At 35.4% G+C, this 19,857-nt stretch overlaps 1 protein-coding gene across 1 annotated transcript in view; it reads left to right on the forward strand.

Moving 5' to 3' along the window:
• pug (pug C-1-tetrahydrofolate synthase, cytoplasmic) overlaps positions 1–19,857 on the forward strand; it is a 426,201-nt gene that overhangs the window by 370,592 nt on the left and 35,752 nt on the right. The gene's annotated exons all lie outside the window — the stretch shown is intronic.

The raw sequence follows: 19,857 nt of genomic DNA on the forward strand, positions 1-19,857 counted from the left end.
AGTCACTTCACAACTGGACTATTCAACCTAGCATTACCAAGTCTGTAACAATTGTATATAGAGACTGATGACAATCATATCACTTCTTTTCTGTCAACTAATTTTTGTAACCCACAAATCTTCAACCTGTTCTCTTAAGGTGCATTCCATGGACCTGCCACAACCTTGATCAATTCCTTCTGGACCTTCTCCACTTTCTCCTCATTCCATAGAAACTCAGGTGACCAGATCTGTGCACAGTAGGCAAGATGGGTCTTATCACTGCTCTATAAAGAGGTATAATGACTTGCTTATCTCTGCTCATCAGGGTGTTCTTCAGTAACCAAGTAATCCAATGAGTTGTTTTAGCCACATTTGTAATACGCCCTCTGATATTTCCTATCCTCTGACACCCTCAAATCCTCAAACCTTCGTCCCTAACTTCATCAATTTCCTAGAGTATACAGTTCCATCAATATGGTACATAACTGGTAATCTTTTCACCCCAAAATGCATAAATTTACGCTTTGTCATATTAACTGATATCCATTATTTAATGTGGAAGTTAACTGATATCTATTCTCCTTTGCCCATATTGTCTGTTGCTCTACCCAATTTTGTATCATTGGCCAGTAACTGAATATTTCCTCTCGGATCACTTCTTGTATCATTGATGTACAAATTAAATAGTAGTGGCCCTAGCACAGAGCCTTGTGGTGCACCACTAGTCACAGGCCTTCTTCTGGATTCTGCTCCTGAATAGAGTACTATGTAATTGCCACACCTTCTGCAAGGCACATTTCCTAAAAGAACATTCATCAAGTTTTGGAATAAAATCTGGACCCTATTCAACCTAGCATTAGAAAAAGTCATTAAACACCTAACTAAATGAATAAAGGAAGATGGAAATGAATGGTGTATACAGATGGCATTGAAGACTTCCTTGGAGACTCCCATCTGCATATTATACAAACTACATCTTATTTAATTAAGGTAAGCCAGCTTATGCATTTTGTCATCAAGGAACCATTAGGATCAATCCAACTTGGTTGTTGATAATTATATCCTTAGGCAGGTGGATAATTTTAGCTATCCGGAGTCAATATTAACATATCTGGTAATATTACTATCAATACTATTATCCTAAGACCCCATGGAGAATAAGTTTTAAAAGAGGTAAACCGTGAGTAGACATATCAGTACACAATAAATAATGGAAAAAACTCACGTAGAAAGATTATTTATTAGTATAATTTTCGCCTGTGTGTCAGGCGAAAATTATACCAATAAATAATATTTATTTATTGGTATAAATTTTATAAATTGGTATAAATTTAAGTGACAAGGCATTCAGCCTTTGTCACTTACACACACACACACACACACAGCCAATCACATCCTGACTTGAACACACTCAAATCCTCTGCAGAACAACCCTCTCAGGCAAGGAATGCCTTGCCTGAGAGGGTTGTTCTGCAGAGGATTTGAGTCATTCACAACTTTGCATGCAAAAAACCTTTCTCTCACTCCCCCATGCACACCTCCCTCACACAGCCCCCAGAGATGACCTTTCCTTCTTCCCTGATCTTCCACCATTTTATGAAAAACCTTCTCAACATTGATCCCATAACAATTCCCCACCAACTTGCATGTCTCCATCACACCACATCTTCCCCTGTCTACCAAATTCTGCAAATTGCATCCTCTGAACACTTCATCATATCCAACATTCCAGGTACCAGAGACTACATAGTCAATTGCCTCTGACCCCCTCCAACATCACACTGAAAACCAGGTGACAAACCTGTGCACAGTAGTCCATATGTGATCCAATCAGGGCCTCATACAGTGGAACAGGAATCTCCCCACTTTCACAAATCATTGCCAATCGCATCATCTCCAAAACTCACCATGTTGTCCCCACGACTCACATGTCCTTCAAAATTTAGATCCAAATCCACCGTCACCCCAAGTGTAAACTCCCCTCTTTGTTTCCTTCATTCGATCTATTCAAGTCTTCTTGTAAGGCTAGAACATCTACTCCATTCCTCATAGTTCATCCCAATCCCCCGCATCAGCTGTAGACAACTGAATATCCTAATCCAAATCTTATCCAATATCTTTAACACACAAGCCAAACAGCAATGGCCCTAAAACAGACCCCTGAGGCACACCAGCAATGATCCCTCCCTTCAGGACACTTCTCTCCAATACACAAATTGCCAATACCCATCATGAAGCCAATCTCCAATTCAATACACTAGTCCAATACGAACCCTATCTGCTCCAGATTGATCATCAACCATCATGTGATAATCAAAATCCTTGGCTTGTGTGTTAAAGATTATCTAAGTATGCCACTATGCATCCATCTTCCCCATACAGTAAAACCGTCACATTATTGTAATAAGCAAGTAGACAAACAAAACATACCGCTCCCCTAGGAAATCCATGCTGTTCATCAAAGATAACACCACTGTTGACAACCCAATTCTGGATACTGGTTCTCACCAGCCTCTCCAACACTTTACCCAAAACAACTGACACACAGTTAGGCCTATTATTTGATGCTTGAGTTCTGTTGTCTCCCTTACGAAGTGGCACTATTTTGCCTTCCTTCCCCTCCTCAGAACTTGACTCAGTGAAAGCCTCATATTAAACAGTTATGTCAAGGCAGATGCCAACTCCCTGGTACATTCTTTCAAAATACGTGGTGATATATCATCAAGTCCAACAGCTTATTAACATCAAGTTTGCTCAATTCCCCATATACCTCTTGTTCACTTACAGTCAGTTTCTCCTTATCATCATCAACTGTTCTCAAACTCTCCATGATGTCACCTTCACAAGAATGAAAGATCTTTATGAACTGTTCATTAAATATCTCAACTATATCCTTTGCAGCAATTGTTCCAATACCATTTTCTCTAATCAACATCATCTTTCCATAATCATTCTTTTTTTTTTTTTTTTTTTGTTGGATACATATTGAAAGAACTCTCTAGAATTTTTTTTTTTTGGCTTCATTAGCTAACTGCTGCTCATACTGAACTTTTGCTATCCTTACCAACCAAGTCACCCACCCTCCTTGCTTGTTTTTTGTAATCCTTAAGGAATTGATTATTAGCACTCCTCTTATGTTGCCTCCGTAATGCCTTTTAATTCTGTATCTCATGTTTAATCTCTCCATTTATCCATTTCACACTTACCTTATTTAATCTTCTGACCCTTGGAAAACACATTTAGACATTGCTTCTACTAGATACTTCTTGAATATCACTCGAGCTGCATTCATCTCCTTCACAACCAACTCCTCATTCCATGCTACACCTGCAAGCTGTCTCCTGAACTTGTCATAATTATCATCCTTGTAATTCCACATATACCCCTTCCTCACAGAGGTCCTCAGACTGCTGGCAACCACCCAGGTAATTACTTTATGGTCACTCTCACCAACTAGAGGGTGATTTGACACCTGATTTATAATAATATCCTCTGATAAGATCATCAAATCTAAGACCTTCAATCTTCGTGTGCACTCTGTTACTTACTGCCTGAGGTAGTTGTCCCTCAAAACTCGAGAAACTCATTTTCTGTACTTCCGGTTGCTATCTCATCATCCCAGTCCATATTGCCATAATTAAAATCGCCCATAATGATCATCCCCTTTTCATATTTGCTTGACTAATTTTGATTATACATTTCATGATCACTACCATCATAACTGGATGTTGTTATACAGTCTATAACAACATCCAGTTAAGTATTTCATTCTATTCACCTCTATCTTGCACCATACGGCCTCAAAACCACTGCCACTATTTCCCTCTTGCATCTCTACCTTGTATGGGCATAACTCTATGATCAATAGCACCCCCCCCCCTTCATTTTACCGTTTCTATCTTGCTGAAACATATTATATCCTTCAATCTCTATTCCTTTTAGGATATCATTCTCATCCAACCATCTCTCACTTATTCTAACAATTTTTGGATGAACAGACTCAATCAATGCAATCATTTCATTTGCCTTGTTTCTTACACATCTAGCATACATACATACATACATACTAGCTCATTCCTGGATCTATAACAAGTTTCACTGATACCATGTATTAGATGTGACTTCTCCATATTCAACTCAAGCCATTTCTTTTTCTCTTTATTCATCTTAGAACTATCTTCAAATCCAACTGTTTTCCATTGATTCCAGGTCATCTTCTTTCCTTTTTGTCTACACATGCATTCACATCCTCTTAGAGAAACTTTTCTCATGCTGTATTCCCCTGTCCACCCCGAGCTTCCTCATTTCCCTGTTTGTCTTACACACTTGTTCTCTCGTTCTCTATACTCATGCTATCCACTTCTTCATTTTCTCTCCTTCCTTACTCTCCTGCTTTTTTATATCACTTCTTACGTGAAAAGATTCATTCTGTGCACGCATTTCTTTACCTTCCAGCAGCAGTCTCTCCAAATGACTCACATCAAAACCATTCAAATGCAGTCTGGTCTTTCATTATCTTTATATTGACATCATTCATTTTCATCTTCTTCACTCTTCCATACATATCTGAAATTCTCTTCATTTCACTCCACATCCATTTCATCTCTTGCCTCATCTTAACCAAATGAGCTTTCAAATTTTGCATCACATTTGTGCTCTCATTCACTCTCTCTCAATTTTATTGCCAGCCGTACATGCTTGTTCACCATCAATGCCACTAGCTACCTTACATTAATTGCACTTTGTTTTTCAACTTCTACTGTGTTTGTTTCGCTTTTGTCATTCTTACCATCGATTGTTAAGTTCTTTAGATCATTTGTTCTCTTTGAGAAGGCCAAGCATGAATATTTTGCAATTTTACAACTTCCTAAAATTTATATTATCAAGCTACTCCAAAGAAAAACTATTTTTAAGCTATCTATGACCAGTGTTAGCCTGTAGTTATGAAAAATAGTCAACAACAAAGAGCAATAATAGAAAATTTCTCACATTTGAAAAGAAAAGTACTGAGAATAATTTTGGGACTGAAATTTTCATCTAAATTGCTTATTTTCTCACCACACTGTTGATATACTTAATTTTTAGTAGGAAATATCTGTTTGCTAGTTTTAAATAAATCCTTGATGTGTTGAACATATCATGTCAGTAGAACTAATGCTACAGAGATGAAGAAGTTGAAAACAAGAAATTATATTAAGGCAGTAGTGATCAACACTAAACATGAAGATAAATTTCTTCAATAGCAAACAGTTTCAAGTAGTAATGTGGGTAAAATATTTGTCAGAATGGAAATTAGTCAGAGAGGGTATTATTTGTGCCTCTGGTCCTATAGAAACTTCTATTAGAAGCTTTTCATCATGCTGAACAGGAAAACCATCCTGCAAAACAGATGGTTCCCTGTTTTTTAAGATTAAAAAACCTGACTTTACTGGAGGAAAATTCCTGTTACCTCTGTATGATTGGTTAATGGAAAGCCCTTTATAAAGTTTCTTCATGTCTTAGATGGGATTTGAACCCAGGTCTTTCTAACAAGAGATCTTCATCAACTGGCTGAGCTATGGAGGCTATAACAAAGAAGTAGAGTAGTTTTTTAGGTTCACTGGAGAGGGTAGCTGACATAAAGAAAAAAAAAAAAAAGAAATGCTGATCTTTGTTGAAGATCTAAAGAGCAGAAAAAGAAATTAATATCAGACACATATAGAAATGTTTTGGAAAATTTGGAGAAAACAGAAAATCTAATAATAATGATAAGCACCATTTGATTTCTGTTCAGGACACAAACTGTATTACTTCCTACCACCATGTTCCAGCATCATGATGTCACAAATTCAGTTTAAAGAAATAAAATGAGAAATAAGACATGAAATAAGAACAGTCTTATTGGCCATGTTATTGTTCATAGTGATATCTTAGTGCATCCATACAAATTTATACAATTTATTTCCATATTTAATTTGCCTTCTTTAATAAAACTTGTCTCTCAACAAATATATTTTATTTGTTCTATACATCTCCATCCAGGACACATGTAATGCTTCAATGGAATAAGCATAGTAAAATGGAAGATATTAATAATGTCACGAATGAACTTGACATTATTAATGCTGAAGAAATTAGAACTAATCTAAGGTGATGTGGTCATTTAAACAGAATTGGAGAGGAGAGTAGTAGAACAGCTGCATGATGAAAGGGGAAAAAAAGCCCTAGAGGAAGACCAAGATCTAGATAAATTTATGCAGTTAGAAGTGCATTGAAATATCAAATTTGACGATATTGGAGTTCTGACTAATTACAGACTAATATGGAGGAAAGATGTTGAATAGGAAATAATAATATAAACTTAATCATCTAGTACTATCATAATATTGTATAATCCCCTTGGGGTAAATATGAAACATGTGATGGTGATGTTGATGATGATCACTGCTTGTATAAAAAACTAAAGAAAAAATTCTTAAATGCATTTTAAATTTTGTTAGAGGTGTTCACTGATTTTAATGTTGAGTTGAATAAAGAAGTAGTTAAGATTGTATGTAAAATACAAGGAATAAACAAAATGAAAAGAAAAGGCAGCATGCATAAGAAATCATTTACTGTTATTTTGCTTAAGTTCTATTGCATAGATATATGGGGATAATGTTGGTTGTGAACACAGGGCTTTTAAAGACACGGTATCAATTTATTCATTTTTTTAATGTAATGTAATTTAAAGTAATGTGATTTGTTTTACTGTCAGAAAAGTGTTTCTGTTATGAAAGAATATAAGACATCATTATGAGTGCATTCATAAAGGAACATTTTTGATTTTTTTGCTGATGAAATAATTACCTTGAAGGCTTCATTGATAAATCAACAAAACACGTTTATGAAATAATGCATTTTATAATGAATCATAGATATGTGACAGTTATGAAGTTACAGATATATTTGCAAAATCTGGAATTTCAGAATTTATAAAGAATGTTTATTATCCGTGATGGAAAGGTATAGCTAGATAAGAAAAAATAATTTGATGTCATTTCATCTCCCTGAAATAATTCATGTGAATTATTATATAGAAAAACTGGGTACACATTTATTTGAACAATTGAAATTAGGCAATTTATTTGAATCTTATGCACTCATTTGAAGGATAAAAGTAATGATATTTTTATGACAAATAGAAACTTAAGTGGAAAAGAATAAATAATAGGTGCCTTTTGTCACCTATTATTTATTCTTTTCATATACTTGGATAAAGGATTAAACAAGAATGTAATTTCTTGTCAACTTTAATTTAATGGGTGACTAAGTAACCAATTGCATATTATAAAATGTTTGACTATCAAGACTATCTAAATAGGAGTAAGTTAGAATACAGAAGAAACAAACAGAAAAAATAAACGGTGTCAACATGAAGGTGAAATCATGAGTTAACACAGAGCAGTACAGTCATATTGTTTTGTTTGCTTTCTTTTATGTGTGGTTCCCACTCATAAAAGATTATTAGTAAACGTATAGTGCATTTTGTACCATGGCTAGGCTAAGCAATTTTTTTTTCTATTTTTCATCAATTTTTCTATTTTTTTTCCGTTTTTTTCATTTATGGTTTACATAGTCTGGAAACCCTGCTCTAGAGACCAAAATTTTCTCAATCCACTTCAAAAAAACGGGACGGTGGCCTCACACCAGGTGATTTACATTCATCTCCAACCTAAAGACAATCACAAACATCCATGCCAACCACAGGATTCAAATCCATGAACTGTTGGTTGGAGAACAAGTATGCTAACCACTTTAGTACAATACATTTGCTTGCCAACCAGATCAGCAAATATATTATTATTATTATTATTATTATTTTATTCACCTAATTGATACACAGCCAAAACAAGATATATAAACAAAAATTTGACTAGTGATCAGTGCCGGCCCATGAAGTTTTAAGTGTGGGTACTGCCTATACAAAATAATTTTAAAAAATTCTTTTTTTTCCTAATCAGTAACCAATTTATTAATAAATTGGTTACTAATTAGGAAAAAAAAATGTTTATTTTAAATTTTGTACTACCTCCATATGAGACGGTTCCTCAGGTCACTGAAGGAAATCTAAACCAGGTCTTTCAGACCAAAGGGCTTCATCTATATCGACTGAGCTATGGAGGCCCTTCTCCCATATATCACTTTTTTGATATCTGTCAGTCTGCCATCCTCTTATCCACACTAATATTCTGTAATCCAAATCCACATTCTCCATTTTATACAACAGTCTACTATGCTATATTCTATCAAAAGCCTTAGCAAAATCCAAAAGTATCATGGTGTATCCATTCCTGTTGTCTAGTTCAATGGTAACGTTGTTATAGAATGTGAGCAAGTTGCTAAAACATGACCTTCCCTTAGTAAACCCATGTTGCTCATTGCAAAGTAGAGATTCACTGTCAACCCATTTCTGAATGCAAGCCCTAACCAATTATTCCAAAATCTTCACCACCACTCCTGAGATATGAATTGGTTGATAGTTGGATATATCAGTCTTTGCACCACTCTTGTGCAATGGAATTACCATACATTCTTTCTTCCTGTGGAATCTTTCCTGTTCTGAGACTTATATTAAACAGTCTGGTCAAAGGAATAGCCAGTTCAGCTGAACACTCTTTTAGCACATGTGTTGATATCTCATCAATCCCTATTGCTGAGTTCTTATTCAGTTAGTGCAACAGCTCTAATACCTCATCCTCATATACACTTGACTTTCTTCATCCAGTGAAGAGGTAGCAGTGAGTTCAATGTTGCATAACACCAGGTTGATAACTTTTAACAAAATGGGCACTTATTAGTTGAACAACCTCTTCAGCATCTGTTACCTTCACACCATCTGCATTTAGAAGAGTTAATCTTTCATATTATTCTTTCTTTTACTTGCAGCTTATCGATAGAATTCTTTTGGGTTGTCTTTAGCATGCAGAGCCAGTTTCTTTTCATACTCAGACTTTGTTTTCCATACAACAGTTGTGACTATTCTAGCCTGCTGCTTATAATTTTCATAATGCACATCATCCTTATGCACACTGTATTCCTTCCACATCATCCTTTTCTTATGAATCTCTTGCTTAATAAGATTACATGTCCATTTGATTCCTACCCGATTTATTCTTCAATCTCTCGGGACACGTTTTGATATTGCATCATTTCAGTATTGCTTAAATGCTTTCCATGCACTGTCAATATCCTTTCCATCCAGCAACAATTCCATTCCACTGAACTCATTATACTCATCAGTTGGTCATAATTTCCTGCTTTGTAGTTCAGTATGTAACCTTAATGGAACATTAAGGTTACATACTGAACTAATCTGAATGGAACATTCATAAACATACATACTGAAGTAATCTGAATGGAACATTCATAAACTTAGTCATAAACAATCAGATTTCATTTCATGACAGATTATGACAGAATTCTGATTAGATTTCTGTCATATTTTCTGATGTTTAAAACCATTAAAATGAAATTGTTATATAAATATCTAAATAAATAAATAAAACCCTGCACTACTTTCCATTCTTCAAAATAGCTTTAAAATCTTTCATCAGACCAACTGATTGGCTTTATTAAAAATTGATTTGTTGGCATTTTGAACAACTCTAAAATGAATTTTTTCATGTCAGGTGATTTTTGCAATTGTCAGATGAAGTCCATCTATTTCAAAAAGTCTTTTGTTGTTGACACTGAGGAGGTTCTAGTACAGATGTAAATGATTAAACTACAGAATAATAACATGCTAAAAGATGTTTTCACTCTAAAAAACGTACTTCAATTTTATGCTGAGCTTGCATAAAATTTCACTACCATAAAAAAAAAAAACAGTAAATAAAATATCAAAGCATTTGTCAGGCACATCCACAAACAAATATTCTTGGCAATGAACTTCTTATCTCATCATCATCATCATCATCACAAATCATGGGCTCACTGCCCGTTGATGTCTGATGCCTGTTTCACTATCTTCTTCCACCTTTCTTTGTTCAGTGCACAGTGTCGCAGTTTTTGTACACCCATTCCACACCAGTCTTTTATATCGTCTATCCATTCTCTGTATGGTCTACCTCTTCTGTTTAAACCATCCAAAATACTAAACATAAATGTCTTTATCTTCTGGTCCTCTCATTCTACAGATGTGTCCAAATAATTGCAGCTTCCGTTTTATAACCTTCTGCATTAGATTCTGTTTTGGTTGTATCTTCTGATAGAGCTCTTCATTGGTGATTTTCTGTACCCATCCTATTCTTAGAATCTTCCTGTAGCAAGTTCTTTCAAATGACAAAATTCTTTTTCTTGATTCCTTATTTATTACCCATGTTTCAGATCCGTACAGTACACTGCTGAAGATGCATGTTTCCAATACTCTTAGTTTTGTTTGCAGACTGATCACTTTACTTATCCAGATATTATCCATGGCCTTCAGATTAGTTCTACCCTTTGCAATCCTGATCTTTATTTCTTTTTTACAGTCCAAGTCATATGTCAGTTTACTTCCCAAATATGTGAATTGTTCTACATTTTCTATATCAGTTCCATCCACTTGTATCTTTTGTTTCATGTTCTTCTCACCAAATACCATTGTCTTTGTTTTTTCAAAGTTCATAACAAGTCCAAATCTTTTCCCTTCCTCATTTAACAGTTTCAGTGTTTTTTGTAGTTCTCTTTCGTCTTCTTCAATAATAACAATGTCATCTGCAAATCTCAGATTGTTAATTCTCATTCTGTGTACAGATATTCCTTTGGTATCCTCTTTCATTTTATCCATTGCTCTTTCTAAATGTGCAATGAAAATGCTTGGTGATATTGGGTCTCCCTGTCTAGTATCTCTGCTTGTTTTAAACCATTTCCCCAAATCATCACCTATTCTAACTGCTGCAACTGCATTCTGGTAAACATCTTTTAATATAGCTATTAGTTTTCTGTCAATTCCATAGGATTCTAGCACTGCTAATGTCACTTTCTGGTCAATACTGTCAAATGCTTTCTGAAAGTCAACAAAGCAAGTATATATGTTTTTGTTTTTTCTCCTAGCGTTCTCTGCTATTAACCTCATTGTCAAAATCTGTTGGATTGTAGTTCTATCCTTCCTAAATCCTGCTTGCTCATCTGCAAGGTATGCTTCCAATTGTGTTCTCAATCTTTCTGTCAATATGATCATCATCACTTTACCAAGGTGACTTATCAAGGCAATTGTTCTATAATTTTTACATTCTAGCTTATTTCCTTTCTTGTATAATGTTACTAATATTGATTTCACCCACTCCTCTGGCATTTTCCCTTCTTTCCATACCATATTACATAGTTGGTGCATTTCTGTAACCATACTTTCACCACCATATTTAATCATTTCTCCAGTAATGTTATCGTTACCAGGACTCTTGTTGTGTTTTAGCCGTCCTATTGCTTTTTCTACCTCTCCTCTTAAAATGTCCATATCATGCTCATTACCTGGTGGTGATATCTGCTTCAATTCTTCAGTGAGTTTCCCAATTCTATCTGAATCTAGTTTTTCTTCATATAACTCACTACAGTATCTTATCCACCGCTGTACAATTTTTTCTTTATTCATCAATACTTTGCCCTTTTCATCTTTAATTGTGGTCTGTTTTGGTTGCCACTTTCTATTGGTTCTGATCATTTTGTATACCTCCCTTGTTTTATGCTCTCCATAGTACTGTTCTATATTGTTGCATTGGGCTTCTAACCATTTCATTTTATCCATTCTGACTGCTTTTTCACCTCATTACACTTTCTTCTATATTGCTCTTCTATTTGTTCTGATGTATCCCTTCTTATCTTCAACATTCTTTTCTTCTGTACTAACGTCAGTGTTTCTTGTGTAATCCATTTCTTCTTGATCTTCTCTTCTTCTGGTACTGTTTCTTCAACTGCATCTTCTATCGCCTTCATTACTCTTTTCACTCTTAAATTCGAGTTTTTTTTCTTTCTCCACACTTTTAAGTTTCTCTACTAACACTGTTCCGTACCTTCTTCCTATTTCTGCTTCACTTATTCGTGCTGTATCTCTTCTATTCTGATGTTGGGGTTTATATTTCTTTTTCAATTTCATCTTGATGTTTGCAATCACTAAACTATGGTCCGAGTCTATATCTGCTCCTTGAAAAGTTCGACATTGCTGTATACTGATGTTATCCATCTTCTTTTAATCATAATCATACCAATCATGTTTTTGGTTTTCCCATCATTTGATCGCCACGTCCGTTTTCTACACTTCTTATCTCACTTACTCTTAATATTTAAGGCTAAGTGGTCTGTTACAACTATGTTCCTTAGCTTCACAGAAACTAATAAATGCTATGGAGTTCTGATGATAGTGCCCTAATCATAAAAAGCCTTAAGTTTCCAGGAGGAAAACTCCTGTTATCTCTACATGAGACTAACTATCTCATTTCAGTTCACTTGTAAAGGCTCTTTACATCCTAGGTTGGATTCAAAATCTTTCTGTTCCATTGGCTTTATTAACTATACTGCAGAGGCAATTTTTGTAAATTTTTGAAAAGGTAAATATTGTTCTTGGCCTGTATATCAACATTTATGCTATGTTAGGTATTTGTACATTAACTTTAAAAGCAGATATATATATAAATTAGCTAGACAGTATCCAACTTCTGAAATATCACTATAGTTGAAGTTTTCTTAATAATTTTCATATCTAATATCAGTTATTTTCAAAGTCAAATGCGAATGCAGTCCCAAGTACAAAAGGATTCTGGATGTTGAGTAAGCTAAAGCTTAATAATAAAGCAATTGATTTAAGAGATTAAATTAAATGTGAAATGAGGATTTCTTTTTTTTTTTTTTTCTTGCAATAGATGTTATAAAAATTAGTTTCACCTTTTGGAGGATATTTTCTATTTTGATTGAATAGTAATTGCAGCCAAGAGCATATGTATTAAATAAATTACATCAAATATGGGTATGGATATGAAGTTAGTGATGTGGATAAGAGATTGGTTGATGGAGAGATACCAGATAATAGTTTATACAGACGCACAGTCCTTTAGAAGGCCTGTGACTAGTGGTGTGCCACAGTGCTCTGCACTTGGGCCACTACTATTTAATTTGTTTATTAATGATATAGGAAATAATCTGAGGATATATCCAATTGTTTGCACATGATGCAAAATTAGGTACAACAATAGTCAATAAAGATTATGTTGATATTTAATTACAGGATGATTTAGTATGGCTGACTAGATGACTGGCAGAAAAAAAGAATAGATGCCAATTTAATATGGCAAAGTGTAAGGCTATGCATTTTGGAGTGAAAAGATTACCAGCTGTGTACCATATTAATGGGACTGTATACTCCAGGAACTTGATGAAGCCAGGGATTTGGAGTGTTAGTGGAAAGAGAGTTGAAATTCAGAAGACATATTGCAAAAGTGGTTAGAACAGCTCATGAGATTATCTGGTTATTGAAGAACACCCTGACATGCAGAGATAAGGTTATTATTATTCCACTTTATAAGGCTTTATATGATAAGGCCTCATCTAGATTATTGTGCACAGATCTGGTTGCCTTAGTTTCCTGGAGATGTGGATGAGGTGGAGTGGATTCAGAGATGAGTAGTTAACTAAGATTGTGGCAGGACTGTGTGATGCTCCATATGAGGAGAGAGAGAGAGAGATTGAAAATTTGTGGGTTGCAGAAGTTGATTTATCGGTGGATAACAAGATATATGATAGAGACATATAATTCTATTCTTGAGAGATACTTCTGACATTAAATTAAGAAATATAAACACGTTAACACAAGAATATTTTAATATTTGCCAAATATTTTAGTCTGAAATTAACAGACTATCCTCAGTGGCTTGATAGGAAGTTTTTACAAGGTGGAATACAAATAATTGATCATTCAAAAGTAGAATGAGCTGCATGACGTTACATTGCTAAGCACTAAAGAGAGGTAAATTTCATCAGAGTGATGAATAAATTATAGGTATTAATTCACAATTAAGATTATTATAAATCTTAATTTATAAATTAAGATTTATAATAATCTTAATTTATAAATTCAATTAAAGATAACATTGGACTAATGTAGGAATTAGAAGGTCTCAATTAAAAAAAAAAAAAACTTTGTGTGTTATCTGGATTAAACTTTCCCATATTTACAATCATTTCGATTCAAGTTAAGGCATTAAAGTAAGGCCTCAGCACTCTCTTTGAATAGGCATTCAAATTTATAGTGACATCTGTGTAGAAGGCGAGTCCTGGACCAGAGAATGTTGTGGCTTTTCTCTATCCCATGCTGCACCAATCCAGATTAGCACTGCGCGGGATAGAGATTATCAGATTTGTTGTGAAGAATGTACGATTGATGTTCTTGTATTCTTTTTTCTATAGAGCATCCGGTTTGTCCAAAATATGACAGATTGCTGATTAGCAAAGGAGTGAGGATTCGATTTTTTGCTTGGAGAGTGATGATTGAGTAGAATAAATTGCCAAAGTCGGTTGTGTGCTTTTGTCATTGAATGATTTCAAGGCAAAATATGATAGATATTGTACATGTAGTGATAATGGTTGGTAATTTTTTAGCGCTTTCACAGACATTATATTATTCATACCTAACTATTTATGTTATATACCAGAGGGGGGGGGGGCAAACTGTGACTCCCAAAGCTACTCTGTGTGGCTCCCGAGAACAATACTGGTTTTTATTGCCATTTTTTCTAAACTTTTATATTAATAATCTATAGTAGTGTAGTATGTACCAGTATTAGAATATTTTATTTCATAAATGCTTTAAAGATAAGTAAAAAACATATATTTTGAAACTTTACATTTTTACCTTTTAAATGGTACCAGCCAAAAGGGTTGTTAATGTGGATTTTATTATCGTATTTGGTTGGTAAAAAGTATGGTTCGACATTTTATGGCCGTTTATATCACCTTTATAATAAAGGTGATATTATATCACAGTTTGGAACTATTTTTAGTTCCAAAGGTGACTACTATGATCGCTGCATTACCCACCGCTTCTGTTGCCTGGACTCTGCATCATCACTCTTCATACAGTACACACAAGTTACGTGCTTGTACAGAACATAACTAGTGAATTTTAGTGTAGATAAGTACTTTTCTGATTAATAAATGATTAAGATTGATTTTAGTGAAAGTTATAAAACTCTTGTTTGAAATGACTGAGCAACAGAAGAGTATAAAACAGAAATATGAAAAAGAAATGAGAGTGTTTAACCAACAATGGGAGGAATGATTTTAACTGAAACTTAGAAACCCTTTATAAAGATTTTGGGAATAGGTTTGAGAAACTAAAAAAGGTAAAGCCATCTTTTAAATTTCTTGTGAATCCTTTTGTGATTGATTTCATCAACGATGGATGTCCTGTTTTTGCATCTTTTACTGCGGATGTTGCTTCAATAGAGACAGAGCTTATTGAGCTGCAGGAAGATGTGGGTTTGAAGCTAGTATATAAAAACTCATCTGTAACTGACTTTTGGAAACAAATCTTAGAAGCAAAGTATCCCAATCTTCAGAAAACTGGCTTCTGACTACTCACTATTTTTGGGACAACTTCTTTTGCTTGGTTGAACAGCGGGAAATAGTCATGACAAGGGGCCATCCCTGAAAGTTACGAAAGGAAACTGTGAGGAATGAGGATGAGGAGTGGTTTTTTGCATGGAGGGTGGTTGAACCATGGAATGCATTGCCTGATGGAGTGGTGAGAGAGTGAGAATGGTCAATGCATTTAAGGAGTGGTATAATAGACTTTGTGTTTCCTAGGAGGGACCTCCCTCGATGAGTCTTTTGACTCCATGGAGGCCTGAATAATAATAATAATAATAATAATAATAATAACTTACTGCTGTGAATCTCTCTTCTCTATAATGAAATTTGTCAAGTAAAAACATCGTGCTATCCTCACTAACAGTCACCTCACCGAGCTTCTTAGAACAGCTTTGACATCCTACCAGCTAGATTTTAAACTATTAACTGCACAAATGAAGAATCGATCCAAGCCTTCAATGAGTAGAGATTAAACATATTCTTCTTTGGTGAGTAGGACTACTATATAGTTGTATTTTTTATTATTTATAAATACAATTTTAAAATAATATTTTCTGCGGCTCTTGAACATTCAAAAATGTATTATATGTGACTCATTACTGAAAAACTTGCCCACCCCTGTTATATAGGTATATCCATATATGCATACAAGAATGTAAAGCATTAAGCTATATGCATCTACAATGTAATCTTGCATACATGAATAATGAAACTTCAGTAAAATTCTGCTGTTTACAACTTCTGCACTAAACATGATTAGATATTGCTTATATATTAAGTATTTACAACACACATTATTCTCATGTTAACAATGTTGATTACACAGATTTCTCTTTTTCTTTTTTTTTACAATGAATAACTAGCATACGAAGGTAGTCTGAAAAGTTCTCGGCCTCGACCATAGATGGCAACACTATCAGCAAGATTTTTTTTCTAAGTTGGTACATCTGTCATAAGTATCCATGTGAAATTGCAAGTAGTTTGTTTTATACACTGAAGCAAAAGTGTTGTCTGTATCCCTTGAAATGGATAAAATTGAGTATCGTGCAGTTATAAAATTCTTTGTAAAAGATTTAACACCAAAAGAAACTCATTCAAGTTCATAAAAGTTTACGGGCACTCTTTTCCTTCATTTTCGACAATTCAGAAATGGGCTACTGAGTTTAAGCGTGGCCGTACCAGCCTTGAAGATGATCCATGTGAAGGATGTCCAAAAAGTGTAACAACACTAGAAATCATTGATCAAATGCATGATATGGTATTGGATGAACAGCGAGTCAAAGTGTGTGAAATTGCTGAGACTATAGGCATTTCAAAAGAACGTGTAGGATATATTTTGCATGAAGAATTGCAAATAAAAAAAAAAAAGGTTTGCACAAGATGGGTGCCGTGTCTGCTCACATCAGATCAAAAACACTCTCGCATGAAAATCTCTGAACAGTGCTTGGAGCTTTTTAACAAGAACAAAGCTGATTTTGTGCATCGATTTATTACTATGGATGAGACTTGGATTCACCATTACACACCTGAATTCAAACAGCAGTCAAAACAGTGGACAGAAGCTGGTTGTTCAGCACCAAAGAAGACAAAGTCGGTTCCATCAGCAGGAAAGGTCATAGCATCAGTGTTTTGGGATGCTAAAGGCAACAATAACCGGGGAATATTATTCCGATCTTTGAACCAGACAAAAAAATTCATGAGTAAAGAAGACCCGGTTTCAAGAAGAAAAAATCATCTTCTATCAGTAGAATACACCTGCCCACAAAGGTGTTTTGACAATGGGAAAATTAAGGAATCTGCACTATGAATTGTTGGAACATCCACACTATTCCCCAGATTTGGCTTCCTCTGACTTCTATCTTTTCCCAAAATTAAAACTCTTTCTCAGCATTTTTCTTCGAATCAATGCAGGTCTTACTGAGAACCACTACAGGGACAGGATAATGGTGCTGGAGCATCGTTGGAATAAATGTATTAGTCTTAACAGAGATTATGTTGAAAAATAAAAATAATTTTCAAATTATAAATTCGTTTTTTCATTGTTAGACTGAGAACTTTTCAGACCACCCTCGTGTATATATATATATATAGAGAGAGAGAGAGAGAGAGAGATTATACGCTGCTTGGAAAGAAGTCAACAAACACTATACTGTGAGGAACAAACATCCATTGTGCCCATCTTAATAAGATGTAGGACCTCCTTTCACTGCAATGACTGCAGCAATCCTATGTGGGCATACTTTTCACAAGCAATCAATAGGAATTTTGGACCATTCTTTCTGTATGTAATGAGGTCCTGAACTGTTGTGGAGCAGATTTCTCTTGAGTTGACTTGATGCTCCAGTTCATCCCACAGATCTTCAGTATGTTTGAGATCAGGGCTCTATGGATTCCAGTGAAGTGTGTTGACATTCATCTCCACAAACCACACAGTTACAGCAGCAGCAGCCTTATGACACCGTGCATTGTCTAGAATGTTCAGATACCTGAACCTCTCAGAGTTCAATCGTTGTAGCACCACAAATAGAGGTCCAAGGCCAAACCAGGGAAAAGAGGACCACATCACACCGGCACCTCTGAATTTCATAGTTGGGGTTACACACTCTGGTAAGAGACATTCACCGGACATCTGCCACATCAACACCTGTCCATGTACTTGGTAGAGAATGTAGTGTGATTTGTAACACAGCTATCCAACACAGCTGTGTTACACACTTTAACACAGCTATCCAAGCTTCCACATCCCACTGTATGTGCTTTTTGCACCACAGCATGCAGCGTGTTGGTTCAGGTAATGTGGGACTTGCATATTTTGGTCCTACCATGAAAATCCATGTTGCGAACCTCAGTTCTGAATGTTTTTGTGCAGATTCATGTTCCAGTTGATGTCCAGGACTATGTATTCAACATGTCGGCCAACAAATGGCAGTTTTTACACATTATCCTTTGTAGCACCCTATGTCCTAAGGGATTGTCGAGGAACCCCACACAAATAAATAAATATCTGATTATTGATCTGGGTATGGCCCAATTTATTAACAAGTTGCCAAACATATGCCTGCAACATAGCATCCTATCACAACACCTCTTTCAAACTCTGTCAGTTCCCTTCTCGCAGTCATTTCTCCCTAGACAGTTGCACTGACTAGGGAGCATCATATTCCTCCAGTTTATACTGGCTACAAATACAGATTCATTACATGGCATGATACACCTTGCCCATGGGGGTATTTGTTGACTTCTTTCCAAGCAGTGTAGATTAACAATAGTAACTGTGATTGGTAATTTACAGTTGCAGTTGAATAAAATTACATTTTTACAGTATTCATATACAATAACAATAAATATAATTTCTTTATAATACACATACATTAGTTATATATATACGGGGGGGGGGGGGTCCTCGAGTTTCTTTGTAGATCCGTTCCTATGGACCGACGTAAGGCAATTTTCGATGCAAGTTAGAATTACTATAGCCTAAGTTACTTACCTAACTTAAAACACCCTAAAGTCATACATATATATACAGGGTGTTCGGGATAAATTTGACATATTTATAATTAATTATATTTTTCCGTAAGTTACATGTATTAACACACACTTCTCTTCATTTAAAAGTTTGGACCCTTCTTCATTCATATACAAGATGTCAGAAAGGATGGATAGCTGGAACCCACCTGAATCATGGAAGAGAATAACTTGTATCATGATGATTCGTGCCCGCCATCAAAATAAGGATATTACGACTGCTGCCCAATGCTCCCTGAATACAGTAAAAACAATCAGGCATGAACTAGAGACTTGCAATGGTGACTACGAGGATGTAGCAAGAAGAAAGATCCCTAGCAGACGATCTGATTGCGTTCGTACAGCAGAATTCCTCGCAAATCTGCAGGAACAGGTGTTGAAGAACCCTGGCATTGGAATTCGGGCTTTGTTCGTAGAGTTGCTAACTGTAGTCAAGCCCTGGATAACAAGGGTAGCCAATGGTAGACCGTATGTATGGCAGCAGGATTCGGCCCCTTGCCACACCTCTGGGAAAAGTCAAAAATGGTTGTCTGAAAATTTCTACGACTTCACCAGTCCAAATGTTTGGCCTCCAAACTCCCCAGACCTTAACCCCATGGATTATTTTGTATGGGGCGCAGTTGAAAAAGACACCAATCGCACTTCCAGTAATACAAAAGCCCAGTTAATGGATAAAATTAAAACAGTTTTTGCGGCCCTTCCCAGGGAGACTGTAGCATCAGCTTGTTCGAGGTTCCGAAGCAGAATTGAAGCTGTGATCGATGCTAA

Source organism: Typopeltis vanoorti, chromosome 10 (genome assembly GCF_054136105.1).
Source record: "Typopeltis vanoorti isolate ZY-2024b chromosome 10, IOZ_Tvanoo_1.0, whole genome shotgun sequence".
In the NCBI taxonomy this organism is placed as follows: Eukaryota; Metazoa; Arthropoda; class Arachnida; order Uropygi; family Thelyphonidae; genus Typopeltis; species Typopeltis vanoorti.